Source organism: Maylandia zebra, linkage group LG3 (genome assembly GCF_041146795.1).
Source record: "Maylandia zebra isolate NMK-2024a linkage group LG3, Mzebra_GT3a, whole genome shotgun sequence".
NCBI lineage: Eukaryota > Metazoa > Chordata > Actinopteri > Cichliformes > Cichlidae > Maylandia > Maylandia zebra.
Window position 1 is genome coordinate 25,987,695 of NC_135169.1, and position 15,074 is coordinate 26,002,768.

Here is a 15,074-nt window from a genome sequence, read left to right on the forward strand (position 1 = left end):
ACACAAAACAGCTAGCTGGTCAGGCCAGTTCTCAGCAGTCTGTTTAGACCTACAGTTCAGTGGCCGCTCTTCTACTGATGAGGATGTACACATTCTGGGCGGGGAGGTAGGATAGTGTGAGCGGGGAGTCAAGGAGGCCATTTATGTGAAAAGCAAATGGCCATCTTTGAACGGAGGGAGCAGGACTAAGGGTACATGTTTCACCATCTTTCAGTGCTGTGATTGCAGCCATTCCCCAACTCTCTGTGAATGGTAATCCTGTCCATTGATCAATGGTTGTGGCAATTTGCATGTGAATGATGATGAAAGTGAGCCAACAGCCCATTGTTAATCAGTGCAAACAAACTGATCACCATTGTTAATCAGTTTTGGGTATTATGCAAAGGTACTGTTTATGAAGTTGAAGAAACTCGTTCCAGTTTGTGTTACACCTTTGCAAGCTTTGCTGTTTCCCTGCTGTAACTACATGCCACTCAAGTGTGCTTCAAGTCCACCGCATTGTAAGGTGTTAGGTTGTGAGGTCTAAGGACCTGGGTTAAGGCTTTGGGCTCTTCACACGTGTGGGTTGAAATCTCATTGCTGCAATAGGATCTTACCCAGGGCAGGCAGATGCCATCCTGTCCAAAAACACTCAGTGAAGTAGGAGACCATTTCTTTCCTACAACATTAAGAGCATTGCTGAATGTTCTGGGCTTCTAGTTTGTGCTGCACCTTTTCAAGTTTTACCGTCTAGTACTTGGCTAGGAGGCTGCTAGTTGTAGTGGTAGCATGACCGAGCGGTCTAAGGTGCTGGATTAAGGCTCCAGTCTCTTCGGGGGCGTGGGTTCGAATCCCACTGCTGCCACGCAGATGTAGCTGCAAAGTTCCCTTGGTGTTGGGTTTCATGTCTTGCCAATAAATGGAAAGTCCTACATGGCATGGAGATTAAATTCTGTTGCCACACGTATGCCAAGTCCAACTTGCAGGAATCAGCTCAAGAGTAAATCTTTTGATGGAGGGCTTTGAAGTCTTAACAACTTGCAGAATTTTCCCACCAGTTTTCAAGTTAATTTGTTGGTTTTCACTCATGGTGTCATCCCTGACTAGTTACTGCTTTTAACCAGAACCTGCAGCCAGTGGGGGAGTGGTTAAGGTGGTGCTGTGTTGCACTCACCATGACTGCAGAGTTACAAAAGTGTCCTTGATTTCACTACAGTGGTGTGCAAAGCACCTCACTCCCATATGGTCTAGCGGTTAGGATTCCTGGTTTTCACCCAGGCGGCCCGGGTTCGACTCCCGGTATGGGAACATGTCTTTAATGTTTCCCTAAGCCAAGGTGTACCGTGTGTTATTCCTCTACTGGGATAAATGGGGATGGTTATTGGCAGGTACCTGTTGCCTTTTGACAATGTGCTAGTGAACAAAGCAATCACAAGGAGCTTCTTAGTGCAGCACTGCATACCCATTTGCAACCTCCAGTCAATACTCTCCAAGCAGGAGCAGAATACAGACTTTTCCCTCTTCCCCTTAGGATTGCCATGAAGGAAACAGGAAAACCAGCCAAAACCTGGCTAAGCGCATGTCACGACACAAAACAGCTAGCTGGTCAGGCCAGTTCTCAGCAGTCTGTTTAGACCTACAGTTCAGTGGCCGCTCTTCTACTGATGAGGATGTACACATTCTGGGCGGGGAGGTAGGATAGTGTGAGCGGGGAGTCAAGGAGGCCATTTATGTGAAAAGCAAATGGCCATCTTTGAACGGAGGGAGCAGGACTAAGGGTACATGTTTCACCATCTTTCAGTGCTGTGATTGCAGCCATTCCCCAACTCTCTGTGAATGGTAATCCTGTCCATTGATCAATGGTTGTGGCAATTTGCATGTGAATGATGATGAAAGTGAGCCAACAGCCCATTGTTAATCAGTGCAAACAAACTGATCACCATTGTTAATCAGTTTTGGGTATTATGCAAAGGTACTGTTTATGAAGTTGAAGAAACTCGTTCCAGTTTGTGTTACACCTTTGCAAGCTTTGCTGTTTCCCTGCTGTAACTACATGCCACTCAAGTGTGCTTCAAGTCCACCGCATTGTAAGGTGTTAGGTTGTGAGGTCTAAGGACCTGGGTTAAGGCTTTGGGCTCTTCACACGTGTGGGTTGAAATCTCATTGCTGCAATAGGATCTTACCCAGGGCAGGCAGATGCCATCCTGTCCAAAAACACTCAGTGAAGTAGGAGACCATTTCTTTCCAACAACATTAAGAGCATTGCTGAATGTTCTGGGCTTCTAGTTTGTGCTGCACCTTTTCAAGTTTTACCGTCTAGTACTTGGCTAGGAGGCTGCTAGTTGTAGTGGTAGCATGACCGAGCGGTCTAAGGTGCTGGATTAAGGCTCCAGTCTCTTCGGGGGCGTGGGTTCGAATCCCACTGCTGCCACGCAGATGTAGCTGCAAAGTTCCCTTGGTGTTGGGTTTCATGTCTTGCCAATAAATGGAAAGTCCTACATGGCATGGAGATTAAATTCTGTTGCCACACGTATGCCAAGTCCAACTTGCAGGAATCAGCTCAAGAGTAAATCTTTTGATGGAGGGCTTTGAAGTCTTAACAACTTGCAGAATTTTCCCACCAGTTTTCAAGTTAATTTGTTGGTTTTCACTCATGGTGTCATCCCTGACTAGTTACTGCTTTTAACCAGAACCTGCAGCCAGTGGGGGAGTGGTTAAGGTGGTGCTGTGTTGCACTCACCATGACTGCAGAGTTACAAAAGTGTCCTTGATTTCACTACAGTGGTGTGCAAAGCACCTCACTCCCATATGGTCTAGCGGTTAGGATTCCTGGTTTTCACTCAGGCGGCCCGGGTTCAACTCCCGGTATGGGAACATGTCTTTAATGTTTCCCTAAGCCAAGGTGTACCGTGTGTTATTCCTCTACTGGGATAAATGGGGATGGTTATTGGCAGGAACCTGTTGACTTTTGACAATGTGCTAGTGAACAAAGCAATCACAAGGAGCTTCTTAGTGCAGCACTGCATACCCATTTGCAACCTCCAGTCAATACTCTCCAAGCAGGAGCAGAATACAGACTTTTCCCTCTTCCCCTTAGGATTGCCATGAAGGAAACAGGAAAACCAGCCAAAACCTGGCTAAGCGCATGTCACGACACAAAACAGCTAGCTGGTCAGGCCAGTTCTCAGCAGTCTGTTTAGACCTACAGTTCAGTGGCCGCTCTTCTACTGATGAGGATGTACACATTCTGGGCGGGGAGGTAGGATAGTGTGAGCGGGGAGTCAAGGAGGCCATTTATGTGAAAAGCAAATGGCCATCTTTGAACGGAGGGAGCAGGACTAAGGGTACATGTTTCACCATCTTTCAGTGCTGTGATTGCAGCCATTCCCCAACTCTCTGTGAATGGTAATCCTGTCCATTGATCAATGGTTGTGGCAATTTGCATGTGAATGATGATGAAAGTGAGCCAACAGCCCATTGTTAATCAGTGCAAACAAACTGATCACCATTGTTAATCAGTTTTGGGTATTATGCAAAGGTACTGTTTATGAAGTTGAAGAAACTCGTTCCAGTTTGTGTTACACCTTTGCAAGCTTTGCTGTTTCCCTGCTGTAACTACATGCCACTCAAGTGTGCTTCAAGTCCACCGCATTGTAAGGTGTTAGGTTGTGAGGTCTAAGGACCTGGGTTAAGGCTTTGGGCTCTTCACACGTGTGGGTTGAAATCTCATTGCTGCAATAGGATCTTACCCAGGGCAGGCAGATGCCATCCTGTCCAAAAACACTCAGTGAAGTAGGAGACCATTTCTTTCCTACAACATTAAGAGCATTGCTGAATGTTCTGGGCTTCTAGTTTGTGCTGCACCTTTTCAAGTTTTACCGTCTAGTACTTGGCTAGGAGGCTGCTAGTTGTAGTGGTAGCATGACCGAGCGGTCTAAGGTGCTGGATTAAGGCTCCAGTCTCTTCGGGGGCGTGGGTTCGAATCCCACTGCTGCCACGCAGATGTAGCTGCAAAGTTCCCTTGGTGTTGGGTTTCATGTCTTGCCAATAAATGGAAAGTCCTACATGGCATGGAGATTAAATTCTGTTGCCACACGTATGCCAAGTCCAACTTGCAGGAATCAGCTCAAGAGTAAATCTTTTGATGGAGGGCTTTGAAGTCTTAACAACTTGCAGAATTTTCCCACCAGTTTTCAAGTTAATTTGTTGGTTTTCACTCATGGTGTCATCCCTGACTAGTTACTGCTTTTAACCAGAACCTGCAGCCAGTGGGGGAGTGGTTAAGGTGGTGCTGTGTTGCACTCACCATGACTGCAGAGTTACAAAAGTGTCCTTGATTTCACTACAGTGGTGTGCAAAGCACCTCACTCCCATATGGTCTAGCGGTTAGGATTCCTGGTTTTCACTCAGGCGGCCCGGGTTCAACTCCCGGTATGGGAACATGTCTTTAATGTTTCCCTAAGCCAAGGTGTACCGTGTGTTATTCCTGTACTGGGATAAATGGGGATGGTTATTGGCAGGTACCTGTTGACTTTTGACAATGTGCTAGTGAACAAAGCAATCACAAGGAGCTTCTTAGTGCAGCACTGCATACCCATTTGCAACCTCCAGTCAATACTCTCCAAGCAGGAGCAGAATACAGACTTTTCCCTCTTCCCCTTAGGATTGCCATGAAGGAAACAGGAAAACCAGCCAAAACCTGGCTAAGCGCATGTCACGACACAAAACAGCTAGCTGGTCAGGCCAGTTCTCAGCAGTCTGTTTAGACCTACAGTTCAGTGGCCGCTCTTCTACTGATGAGGATGTACACATTCTGGGCGGGGAGGTAGGATAGTGTGAGCGGGGAGTCAAGGAGGCCATTTATGTGAAAAGCAAATGGCCATCTTTGAACGGAGGGAGCAGGACTAAGGGTACATGTTTCACCATCTTTCAGTGCTGTGATTGCAGCCATTCCCCAACTCTCTGTGAATGGTAATCCTGTCCATTGATCAATGGTTGTGGCAATTTGCATGTGAATGATGATGAAAGTGAGCCAACAGCCCATTGTTAATCAGTGCAAACAAACTGATCACCATTGTTAATCAGTTTTGGGTATTATGCAAAGGTACTGTTTATGAAGTTGAAGAAACTCGTTCCAGTTTGTGTTACACCTTTGCAAGCTTTGCTGTTTCCCTGCTGTAACTACATGCCACTCAAGTGTGCTTCAAGTCCACCGCATTGTAAGGTGTTAGGTTGTGAGGTCTAAGGACCTGGGTTAAGGCTTTGGGCTCTTCACACGTGTGGGTTGAAATCTCATTGCTGCAACAGGATTTTACCCAGGGCAGGCAGATGCCATCCTGTCCAAAAACACTCAGTGAAGTAGGAGACCATTTCTTTCCTACAACATTAAGAGCATTGCTGAATGTTCTGGGCTTCTAGTTTGTGCTGCACCTTTTCAAGTTTTACCGTCTAGTACTTGGCTAGGAGGCTGCTAGTTGTAGTGGTAGCATGACCGAGCGGTCTAAGGTGCTGGATTAAGGCTCCAGTCTCTTCGGGGGCGTGGGTTCGAATCCCACTGCTGCCACGCAGATGTAGCTGCAAAGTTCCCTTGGTGTTGGGTTTCATGTCTTGCCAATAAATGGAAAGTCCTACATGGCATGGAGATTAAATTCTGTTGCCACACGTATGCCAAGTCCAACTTGCAGGAATCAGCTCAAGAGTAAATCTTTTGATGGAGGGCTTTGAAGTCTTAACAACTTGCAGAATTTTCCCACCAGTTTTCAAGTTAATTTGTTGGTTTTCACTCATGGTGTCATCCCTGACTAGTTACTGCTTTTAACCAGAACCTGCAGCCAGTGGGGGAGTGGTTAAGGTGGTGCTGTGTTGCACTCACCATGACTGCAGAGTTACAAAAGTGTCCTTGACTTCACTACAGTGGTGTGCAAAGCACCTCACTCCCATATGGTCTAGCGGTTAGGATTCCTGGTTTTCACTCAGGCGGCCCGGGTTCAGCTCCCGGTATGGGAACATGTCTTTAATGTTTCCCTAAGCCAAGGTGTACCGTGTGTTATTCCTCTACTGGGATAAATGGGGATGGTTATTGGCAGGAACCTGTTGACTTTTGACAATGTGCTAGTGAACAAAGCAATCACAAGGAGCTTCTTAGTGCAGCACTGCATACCCATTTGCAACCTCCAGTCAATACTCTCCAAGCAGGAGCAGAATACAGACTTTTCCCTCTTCCCCTTAGGATTGCCATGAAGGAAACAGGAAAACCAGCCAAAACCTGGCTAAGCGCATGTCACGACACAAAACAGCTAGCTGGTCAGGCCAGTTCTCAGCAGTCTGTTTAGACCTACAGTTCAGTGGCCGCTCTTCTACTGATGAGGATGTACACATTCTGGGCGGGGAGGTAGGATAGTGTGAGCGGGGAGTCAAGGAGGCCATTTATGTGAAAAGCAAATGGCCATCTTTGAACGGAGGGAGCAGGACTAAGGGTACATGTTTCACCATCTTTCAGTGCTGTGATTGCAGCCATTCCCCAACTCTCTGTGAATGGTAATCCTGTCCATTGATCAATGGTTGTGGCAATTTGCATGTGAATGATGATGAAAGTGAGCCAACAGCCCATTGTTAATCAGTGCAAACAAACTGATCACCATTGTTAATCAGTTTTGGGTATTATGCAAAGGTACTGTTTATGAAGTTGAAGAAACTCGTTCCAGTTTGTGTTACACCTTTGCAAGCTTTGCTGTTTCCCTGCTGTAACTACATGCCACTCAAGTGTGCTTCAAGTCCACCGCATTGTAAGGTGTTAGGTTGTGAGGTCTAAGGACCTGGGTTAAGGCTTTGGGCTCTTCACACGTGTGGGTTGAAATCTCATTGCTGCAATAGGATCTTACCCAGGGCAGGCAGATGCCATCCTGTCCAAAAACACTCAGTGAAGTAGGAGACCATTTCTTTCCTACAACATTAAGAGCATTGCTGAATGTTCTGGGCTTCTAGTTTGTGCTGCACCTTTTCAAGTTTTACCGTCTAGTACTTGGCTAGGAGGCTGCTAGTTGTAGTGGTAGCATGACCGAGCGGTCTAAGGTGCTGGATTAAGGCTCCAGTCTCTTCGGGGGCGTGGGTTCGAATCCCACTGCTGCCACGCAGATGTAGCTGCAAAGTTCCCTTGGTGTTGGGTTTCATGTCTTGCCAATAAATGGAAAGTCCTACATGGCATGGAGATTAAATTCTGTTGCCACACGTATGCCAAGTCCAACTTGCAGGAATCAGCTCAAGAGTAAATCTTTTGATGGAGGGCTTTGAAGTCTTAACAACTTGCAGAATTTTCCCACCAGTTTTCAAGTTAATTTGTTGGTTTTCACTCATGGTGTCATCCCTGACTAGTTACTGCTTTTAACCAGAACCTGCAGCCAGTGGGGGAGTGGTTAAGGTGGTGCTGTGTTGCACTCACCATGACTGCAGAGTTACAAAAGTGTCCTTGATTTCACTACAGTGGTGTGCAAAGCACCTCACTCCCATATGGTCTAGCGGTTAGGATTCCTGGTTTTCACCCAGGCGGCCCGGGTTCGACTCCCGGTATGGGAACATGTCTTTAATGTTTCCCTAAGCCAAGGTGTACCGTGTGTTATTCCTCTACTGGGATAAATGGGGATGGTTATTGGCAGGTACCTGTTGCCTTTTGACAATGTGCTAGTGAACAAAGCAATCACAAGGAGCTTCTTAGTGCAGCACTGCATACCCATTTGCAACCTCCAGTCAATACTCTCCAAGCAGGAGCAGAATACAGACTTTTCCCTCTTCCCCTTAGGATTGCCATGAAGGAAACAGGAAAACCAGCCAAAACCTGGCTAAGCGCATGTCACGACACAAAACAGCTAGCTGGTCAGGCCAGTTCTCAGCAGTCTGTTTAGACCTACAGTTCAGTGGCCGCTCTTCTACTGATGAGGATGTACACATTCTGGGCGGGGAGGTAGGATAGTGTGAGCGGGGAGTCAAGGAGGCCATTTATGTGAAAAGCAAATGGCCATCTTTGAACGGAGGGAGCAGGACTAAGGGTACATGTTTCACCATCTTTCAGTGCTGTGATTGCAGCCATTCCCCAACTCTCTGTGAATGGTAATCCTGTCCATTGATCAATGGTTGTGGCAATTTGCATGTGAATGATGATGAAAGTGAGCCAACAGCCCATTGTTAATCAGTGCAAACAAACTGATCACCATTGTTAATCAGTTTTGGGTATTATGCAAAGGTACTGTTTATGAAGTTGAAGAAACTCGTTCCAGTTTGTGTTACACCTTTGCAAGCTTTGCTGTTTCCCTGCTGTAACTACATGCCACTCAAGTGTGCTTCAAGTCCACCGCATTGTAAGGTGTTAGGTTGTGAGGTCTAAGGACCTGGGTTAAGGCTTTGGGCTCTTCACACGTGTGGGTTGAAATCTCATTGCTGCAATAGGATCTTACCCAGGGCAGGCAGATGCCATCCTGTCCAAAAACACTCAGTGAAGTAGGAGACCATTTCTTTCCAACAACATTAAGAGCATTGCTGAATGTTCTGGGCTTCTAGTTTGTGCTGCACCTTTTCAAGTTTTACCGTCTAGTACTTGGCTAGGAGGCTGCTAGTTGTAGTGGTAGCATGACCGAGCGGTCTAAGGTGCTGGATTAAGGCTCCAGTCTCTTCGGGGGCGTGGGTTCGAATCCCACTGCTGCCACGCAGATGTAGCTGCAAAGTTCCCTTGGTGTTGGGTTTCATGTCTTGCCAATAAATGGAAAGTCCTACATGGCATGGAGATTAAATTCTGTTGCCACACGTATGCCAAGTCCAACTTGCAGGAATCAGCTCAAGAGTAAATCTTTTGATGGAGGGCTTTGAAGTCTTAACAACTTGCAGAATTTTCCCACCAGTTTTCAAGTTAATTTGTTGGTTTTCACTCATGGTGTCATCCCTGACTAGTTACTGCTTTTAACCAGAACCTGCAGCCAGTGGGGGAGTGGTTAAGGTGGTGCTGTGTTGCACTCACCATGACTGCAGAGTTACAAAAGTGTCCTTGATTTCACTACAGTGGTGTGCAAGCACCTCACTCCCATATGGTCTAGCGGTTAGGATTCCTGGTTTTCACCCAGGCGGCCCGGGTTCGACTCCCGGTATGGGAACATGTCTTTAATGTTTCCCTAAGCCAAGGTGTACCGTGTGTTATTCCTATACTGGGATAAATGGGGATGGTTATTGGCAGGTACCTGTTGACTTTTGACAATGTGCTAGTGAACAAAGCAATCACAAGGAGCTTCTTAGTGCAGCACTGCATACCCATTTGCAACCTCCAGTCAATACTCTCCAAGCAGGAGCAGAATACAGACTTTTCCCTCTTCCCCTTAGGATTGCCATGAAGGAAACAGGAAAACCAGCCAAAACCTGGCTAAGCGCATGTCACGACACAAAACAGCTAGCTGGTCAGGCCAGTTCTCAGCAGTCTGTTTAGACCTACAGTTCAGTGGCCGCTCTTCTACTGATGAGGATGTACACATTCTGGGCGGGGAGGTAGGATAGTGTGAGCGGGGAGTCAAGGAGGCCATTTATGTGAAAAGCAAATGGCCATCTTTGAACGGAGGGAGCAGGACTAAGGGTACATGTTTCACCATCTTTCAGTGCTGTGATTGCAGCCATTCCCCAACTCTCTGTGAATGGTAATCCTGTCCATTGATCAATGGTTGTGGCAATTTGCATGTGAATGATGATGAAAGTGAGCCAACAGCCCATTGTTAATCAGTGCAAACAAACTGATCACCATTGTTAATCAGTTTTGGGTATTATGCAAAGGTACTGTTTATGAAGTTGAAGAAACTCGTTCCAGTTTGTGTTACACCTTTGCAAGCTTTGCTGTTTCCCTGCTGTAACTACATGCCACTCAAGTGTGCTTCAAGTCCACCGCATTGTAAGGTGTTAGGTTGTGAGGTCTAAGGACCTGGGTTAAGGCTTTGGGCTCTTCACACGTGTGGGTTGAAATCTCATTGCTGCAATAGGATTTTACCCAGGGCAGGCAGATGCCATCCTGTCCAAAAACACTCAGTGAAGTAGGAGACCATTTCTTTCCTACAACATTAAGAGCATTGCTGAATGTTCTGGGCTTCTAGTTTGTGCTGCACCTTTTCAAGTTTTACCGTCTAGTACTTGGCTAGGAGGCTGCTAGTTGTAGTGGTAGCATGACCGAGCGGTCTAAGGTGCTGGATTAAGGCTCCAGTCTCTTCGGGGGCGTGGGTTCGAATCCCACTGCTGCCACGCAGATGTAGCTGCAAAGTTCCCTTGGTGTTGGGTTTCATGTCTTGCCAATAAATGGAAAGTCCTACATGGCATGGAGATTAAATTCTGTTGCCACACGTATGCCAAGTCCAACTTGCAGGAATCAGCTCAAGAGTAAATCTTTTGATGGAGGGCTTTGAAGTCTTAACAACTTGCAGAATTTTCCCACCAGTTTTCAAGTTAATTTGTTGGTTTTCACTCATGGTGTCATCCCTGACTAGTTACTGCTTTTAACCAGAACCTGCAGCCAGTGGGGGAGTGGTTAAGGTGGTGCTGTGTTGCACTCACCATGACTGCAGAGTTACAAAAGTGTCCTTGATTTCACTACAGTGGTGTACAAGCACCTCACTCCCATATGGTCTAGAGGTTAGGATTCCTGGTTTTCACCCAGGCGGCCCGGGTTCGACTCCCGGTATGGGAACATGTCTTTAATGTTTCCCTAAGCCAAGGTGTACCGTGTGTTATTCCTCTACTGGGATAAATGGGGATGGTTATTGGCAGGTACCTGTTGCCTTTTGACAATGTGCTAGTGAACAAAGCAATCACAAGGAGCTTCTTAGTGCAGCACTGCATACCCATTTGCAACCTCCAGTCAATACTCTCCAAGCAGGAGCAGAATACAGACTTTTCCCTCTTCCCCTTAGGATTGCCATGAAGGAAACAGGAAAACCAGCCAAAACCTGGCTAAGCGCATGTCACGACACAAAACAGCTAGCTGGTCAGGCCAGTTCTCAGCAGTCTGTTTAGACCTACAGTTCAGTGGCCGCTCTTCTACTGATGAGGATGTACACATTCTGGGCGGGGAGGTAGGATAGTGTGAGCGGGGAGTCAAGGAGGCCATTTATGTGAAAAGCAAATGGCCATCTTTGAACGGAGGGAGCAGGACTAAGGGTACATGTTTCACCATCTTTCAGTGCTGTGATTGCAGCCATTCCCCAACTCTCTGTGAATGGTAATCCTGTCCATTGATCAATGGTTGTGGCAATTTGCATGTGAATGATGATGAAAGTGAGCCAACAGCCCATTGTTAATCAGTGCAAACAAACTGATCACCATTGTTAATCAGTTTTGGGTATTATGCAAAGGTACTGTTTATGAAGTTGAAGAAACTCGTTCCAGTTTGTGTTACACCTTTGCAAGCTTTGCTGTTTCCCTGCTGTAACTACATGCCACTCAAGTGTGCTTCAAGTCCACCGCATTGTAAGGTGTTAGGTTGTGAGGTCTAAGGACCTGGGTTAAGGCTTTGGGCTCTTCACACGTGTGGGTTGAAATCTCATTGCTGCAATAGGATCTTACCCAGGGCAGGCAGATGCCATCCTGTCCAAAAACACTCAGTGAAGTAGGAGACCATTTCTTTCCTACAACATTAAGAGCATTGCTGAATGTTCTGGGCTTCTAGTTTGTGCTGCACCTTTTCAAGTTTTACCGTCTAGTACTTGGCTAGGAGGCTGCTAGTTGTAGTGGTAGCATGACCGAGCGGTCTAAGGTGCTGGATTAAGGCTCCAGTCTCTTCGGGGGCGTGGGTTCGAATCCCACTGCTGCCACGCAGATGTAGCTGCAAAGTTCCCTTGGTGTTGGGTTTCATGTCTTGCCAATAAATGGAAAGTCCTACATGGCATGGAGATTAAATTCTGTTGCCACACGTATGCCAAGTCCAACTTGCAGGAATCAGCTCAAGAGTAAATCTTTTGATGGAGGGCTTTGAAGTCTTAACAACTTGCAGAATTTTCCCACCAGTTTTCAAGTTAATTTGTTGGTTTTCACTCATGGTGTCATCCCTGACTAGTTACTGCTTTTAACCAGAACCTGCAGCCAGTGGGGGAGTGGTTAAGGTGGTGCTGTGTTGCACTCACCATGACTGCAGAGTTACAAAAGTGTCCTTGATTTCACTACAGTGGTGTGCAAAGCACCTCACTCCCATATGGTCTAGAGGTTAGGATTCCTGGTTTTCACCCAGGCGGCCCGGGTTCGACTCCCGGTATGGGAACATGTCTTTAATGTTTCCCTAAGCCAAGGTGTACCGTGTGTTATTCCTCTACTGGGATAAATGGGGATGGTTATTGGCAGGTACCTGTTGCCTTTTGACAATGTGCTAGTGAACAAAGCAATCACAAGGAGCTTCTTAGTGCAGCACTGCATACCCATTTGCAACCTCCAGTCAATACTCTCCAAGCAGGAGCAGAATACAGACTTTTCCCTCTTCCCCTTAGGATTGCCATGAAGGAAACAGGAAAACCAGCCAAAACCTGGCTAAGCGCATGTCACGACACAAAACAGCTAGCTGGTCAGGCCAGTTCTCAGCAGTCTGTTTAGACCTACAGTTCAGTAGCCGCTCTTCTACTGATGAGGATGTACACATTCTGGGCGGGGAGGTAGGATAGTGTGAGCGGGGAGTCAAGGAGGCCATTTATGTGAAAAGCAAATGGCCATCTTTGAACGGAGGGAGCAGGACTAAGGGTACATGTTTCACCATCTTTCAGTGCTGTGATTGCAGCCATTCCCCAACTCTCTGTGAATGGTAATCCTGTCCATTGATCAATGGTTGTGGCAATTTGCATGTGAATGATGATGAAAGTGAGCCAACAGCCCATTGTTAATCAGTGCAAACAAACTGATCACCATTGTTAATCAGTTTTGGGTATTATGCAAAGGTACTGTTTATGAAGTTGAAGAAACTCGTTCCAGTTTGTGTTACACCTTTGCAAGCTTTGCTGTTTCCCTGCTGTAACTACATGCCACTCAAGTGTGCTTCAAGTCCACTGCATTGTAAGGTGTTAGGTTGTGAGGTCTAAGGACCTGGGTTAAGGCTTTGGGCTCTTCACACGTGTGGGTTGAAATCTCATTGCTGCAATAGGATCTTACCCAGGGCAGGCAGATGCCATCCTGTCCAAAAACACTCAGTGAAGTAGGAGACCATTTCTTTCCTACAACATTAAGAGCATTGCTGAATGTTCTGGGCTTCTAGTTTGTGCTGCACCTTTTCAAGTTTTACCGTCTAGTACTTGGCTAGGAGGCTGCTAGATGTGGTGGTAGCATGACCGAGCGGTCTAAGGTGCTGAATTAAGGCTCCAGTCTCTTCGGGGGCGTGGGTTCGAATCCCACTGCTGCCACGCAGATGTAGCTGCAAAGGTCCCTTGGTGTTGGGTTTCATGTCTTGCCAATAAATGGAAAGTCCTACATGGCATGGAGATTAAATTCTGTTGCCACACGTATGCCAAGTCCAACTTGCAGGAATCAGCTCAAGAGTAAATCTTTTGATGGAGGGCTTTGAAGTCTTAACAACTTGCAGAATTTTCCCACCAGTTTTCAAGTTAATTTGTTGGTTTTCACTCATGGTGTCATCCCTGACTAGTTACTGCTTTTAACCAGAACCTGCAGCCAGTGGGGGAGTGGTTAAGGTGGTGCTGTGTTGCACTCACCATGACTGCAGAGTTACAAAAGTGTCCTTGATTTCACTACAGTGGTGTGCAAGCACCTCACTCCCATATGGTCTAGCGGTTAGGATTCCTGGTTTTCACCCAGGCGGCCCGGGTTCGACTCCCGGTATGGGAACATGTCTTTAATGTTTCCCTAAGCCAAGGTGTACCGTGTGTTATTCCTCTACCGGGATAAATGGGGATGGTTATTGGCAGGTACCTGTTGCCTTTTGACAATGTGCTAGTGAACAAAGCAATCACAAGGAGCTTCTTAGTGCAGCACTGCATACCCATTTGCAACCTCCAGTCAATACTCTCCAAGCAGGAGCAGAATACAGACTTTTCCCTCTTCCCCTTAGGATTGCCATGAAGGAAACAGGAAAACCAGCCAAAACCTGGCTAAGCGCATGTCACGACACAAAACAGCTAGCTGGTCAGGCCAGTTCTCAGCAGTCTGTTTAGACCTACAGTTCAGTGGCCGCTCTTCTACTGATGAGGATGTACACATTCTGGGCGGGGAGGTAGGATAGTGTGAGCGGGGAGTCAAGGAGGCCATTTATGTGAAAAGCAAATGGCCATCTTTGAACGGAGGGAGCAGGACTAAGGGTACATGTTTCACCATCTTTCAGTGCTGTGATTGCAGCCATTCCCCAACTCTCTGTGAATGGTAATCCTGTCCATTGATCAATGGTTGTGGCAATTTGCATGTGAATGATGATGAAAGTGAGCCAACAGCCCATTGTTAATCAGTGCAAACAAACTGATCACCATTGTTAATCAGTTTTGGGTATTATGCAAAGGTACTGTTTATGAAGTTGAAGAAACTCGTTCCAGTTTGTGTTACACCTTTGCAAGCTTTGCTGTTTCCCTGCTGTAACTACATGCCACTCAAGTGTGCTTCAAGTCCACCGCATTGTAAGGTGTTAGGTTGTGAGGTCTAAGGACCTGGGTTAAGGCTTTGGGCTCTTCACACGTGTGGGTTGAAATCTCATTGCTGCAATAGGATCTTACCCAGGGCAGGCAGATGCCATCCTGTCCAAAAACACTCAGTGAAGTAGGAGACCATTTCTTTCCTACAACATTAAGAGCATTGCTGAATGTTCTGGGCTTCTAGTTTGTGCTGCACCTTTTCAAGTTTTACCGTCTAGTACTTGGCTAGGAGGCTGCTAGTTGTAGTGGTAGCATGACCGAGCGGTCTAAGGTGCTGGATTAAGGCTCCAGTCTCTTCGGGGGCGTGGGTTCGAATCCCACTGCTGCCACGCAGATGTAGCTGCAAAGTTCCCTTGGTGTTGGGTTTCATGTCTTGCCAATAAATGGAAAGTCCTACATGGCATGGAGATTAAATTCTGTTGCCACACGTATGCCAAGTCCAACTTGCAGGAATCAGCTCAAGAGTAA

General features: G+C 46.7%; 1 protein-coding gene and 19 non-coding genes across 20 annotated transcripts in view; all 20 read left to right on the forward strand.

Moving 5' to 3' along the window:
- The window catches only part of nhsl2 (NHS-like 2), a 231,083-nt gene that overhangs the window by 44,765 nt on the left and 171,244 nt on the right, over positions 1 to 15,074 (forward strand). The gene's annotated exons all lie outside the window — the stretch shown is intronic.
- Positions 763 to 844, forward strand: trnal-aag (transfer RNA leucine (anticodon AAG)). Its single transcript has one exon. It is a non-coding gene; the product is annotated as a tRNA-Leu (tRNA).
- On the forward strand, positions 1,216 to 1,287 carry trnae-uuc (transfer RNA glutamic acid (anticodon UUC)). Its single transcript has one exon. It is a non-coding gene; the product is annotated as a tRNA-Glu (tRNA).
- Positions 2,329 to 2,410, forward strand: trnal-aag (transfer RNA leucine (anticodon AAG)). The gene has a single exon. It is a non-coding gene; the product is annotated as a tRNA-Leu (tRNA).
- On the forward strand, positions 2,782 to 2,853 carry trnae-uuc (transfer RNA glutamic acid (anticodon UUC)). Its single transcript has one exon. It is a non-coding gene; the product is annotated as a tRNA-Glu (tRNA).
- On the forward strand, positions 3,895 to 3,976 carry trnal-aag (transfer RNA leucine (anticodon AAG)). The gene has a single exon. It is a non-coding gene; the product is annotated as a tRNA-Leu (tRNA).
- On the forward strand, positions 4,348 to 4,419 carry trnae-uuc (transfer RNA glutamic acid (anticodon UUC)). Its single transcript has one exon. It is a non-coding gene; the product is annotated as a tRNA-Glu (tRNA).
- trnal-aag (transfer RNA leucine (anticodon AAG)) lies at positions 5,461 to 5,542 on the forward strand. The gene has a single exon. It is a non-coding gene; the product is annotated as a tRNA-Leu (tRNA).
- trnae-uuc (transfer RNA glutamic acid (anticodon UUC)) lies at positions 5,914 to 5,985 on the forward strand. Its single transcript has one exon. It is a non-coding gene; the product is annotated as a tRNA-Glu (tRNA).
- trnal-aag (transfer RNA leucine (anticodon AAG)) lies at positions 7,027 to 7,108 on the forward strand. The gene has a single exon. It is a non-coding gene; the product is annotated as a tRNA-Leu (tRNA).
- On the forward strand, positions 7,480 to 7,551 carry trnae-uuc (transfer RNA glutamic acid (anticodon UUC)). Its single transcript has one exon. It is a non-coding gene; the product is annotated as a tRNA-Glu (tRNA).
- Positions 8,593 to 8,674, forward strand: trnal-aag (transfer RNA leucine (anticodon AAG)). Its single transcript has one exon. It is a non-coding gene; the product is annotated as a tRNA-Leu (tRNA).
- trnae-uuc (transfer RNA glutamic acid (anticodon UUC)) lies at positions 9,045 to 9,116 on the forward strand. The gene has a single exon. It is a non-coding gene; the product is annotated as a tRNA-Glu (tRNA).
- On the forward strand, positions 10,158 to 10,239 carry trnal-aag (transfer RNA leucine (anticodon AAG)). The gene has a single exon. It is a non-coding gene; the product is annotated as a tRNA-Leu (tRNA).
- Positions 10,610 to 10,681, forward strand: trnae-uuc (transfer RNA glutamic acid (anticodon UUC)). The gene has a single exon. It is a non-coding gene; the product is annotated as a tRNA-Glu (tRNA).
- Positions 11,723 to 11,804, forward strand: trnal-aag (transfer RNA leucine (anticodon AAG)). The gene has a single exon. It is a non-coding gene; the product is annotated as a tRNA-Leu (tRNA).
- On the forward strand, positions 12,176 to 12,247 carry trnae-uuc (transfer RNA glutamic acid (anticodon UUC)). Its single transcript has one exon. It is a non-coding gene; the product is annotated as a tRNA-Glu (tRNA).
- Positions 13,289 to 13,370, forward strand: trnal-aag (transfer RNA leucine (anticodon AAG)). The gene has a single exon. It is a non-coding gene; the product is annotated as a tRNA-Leu (tRNA).
- Positions 13,741 to 13,812, forward strand: trnae-uuc (transfer RNA glutamic acid (anticodon UUC)). Its single transcript has one exon. It is a non-coding gene; the product is annotated as a tRNA-Glu (tRNA).
- Positions 14,854 to 14,935, forward strand: trnal-aag (transfer RNA leucine (anticodon AAG)). The gene has a single exon. It is a non-coding gene; the product is annotated as a tRNA-Leu (tRNA).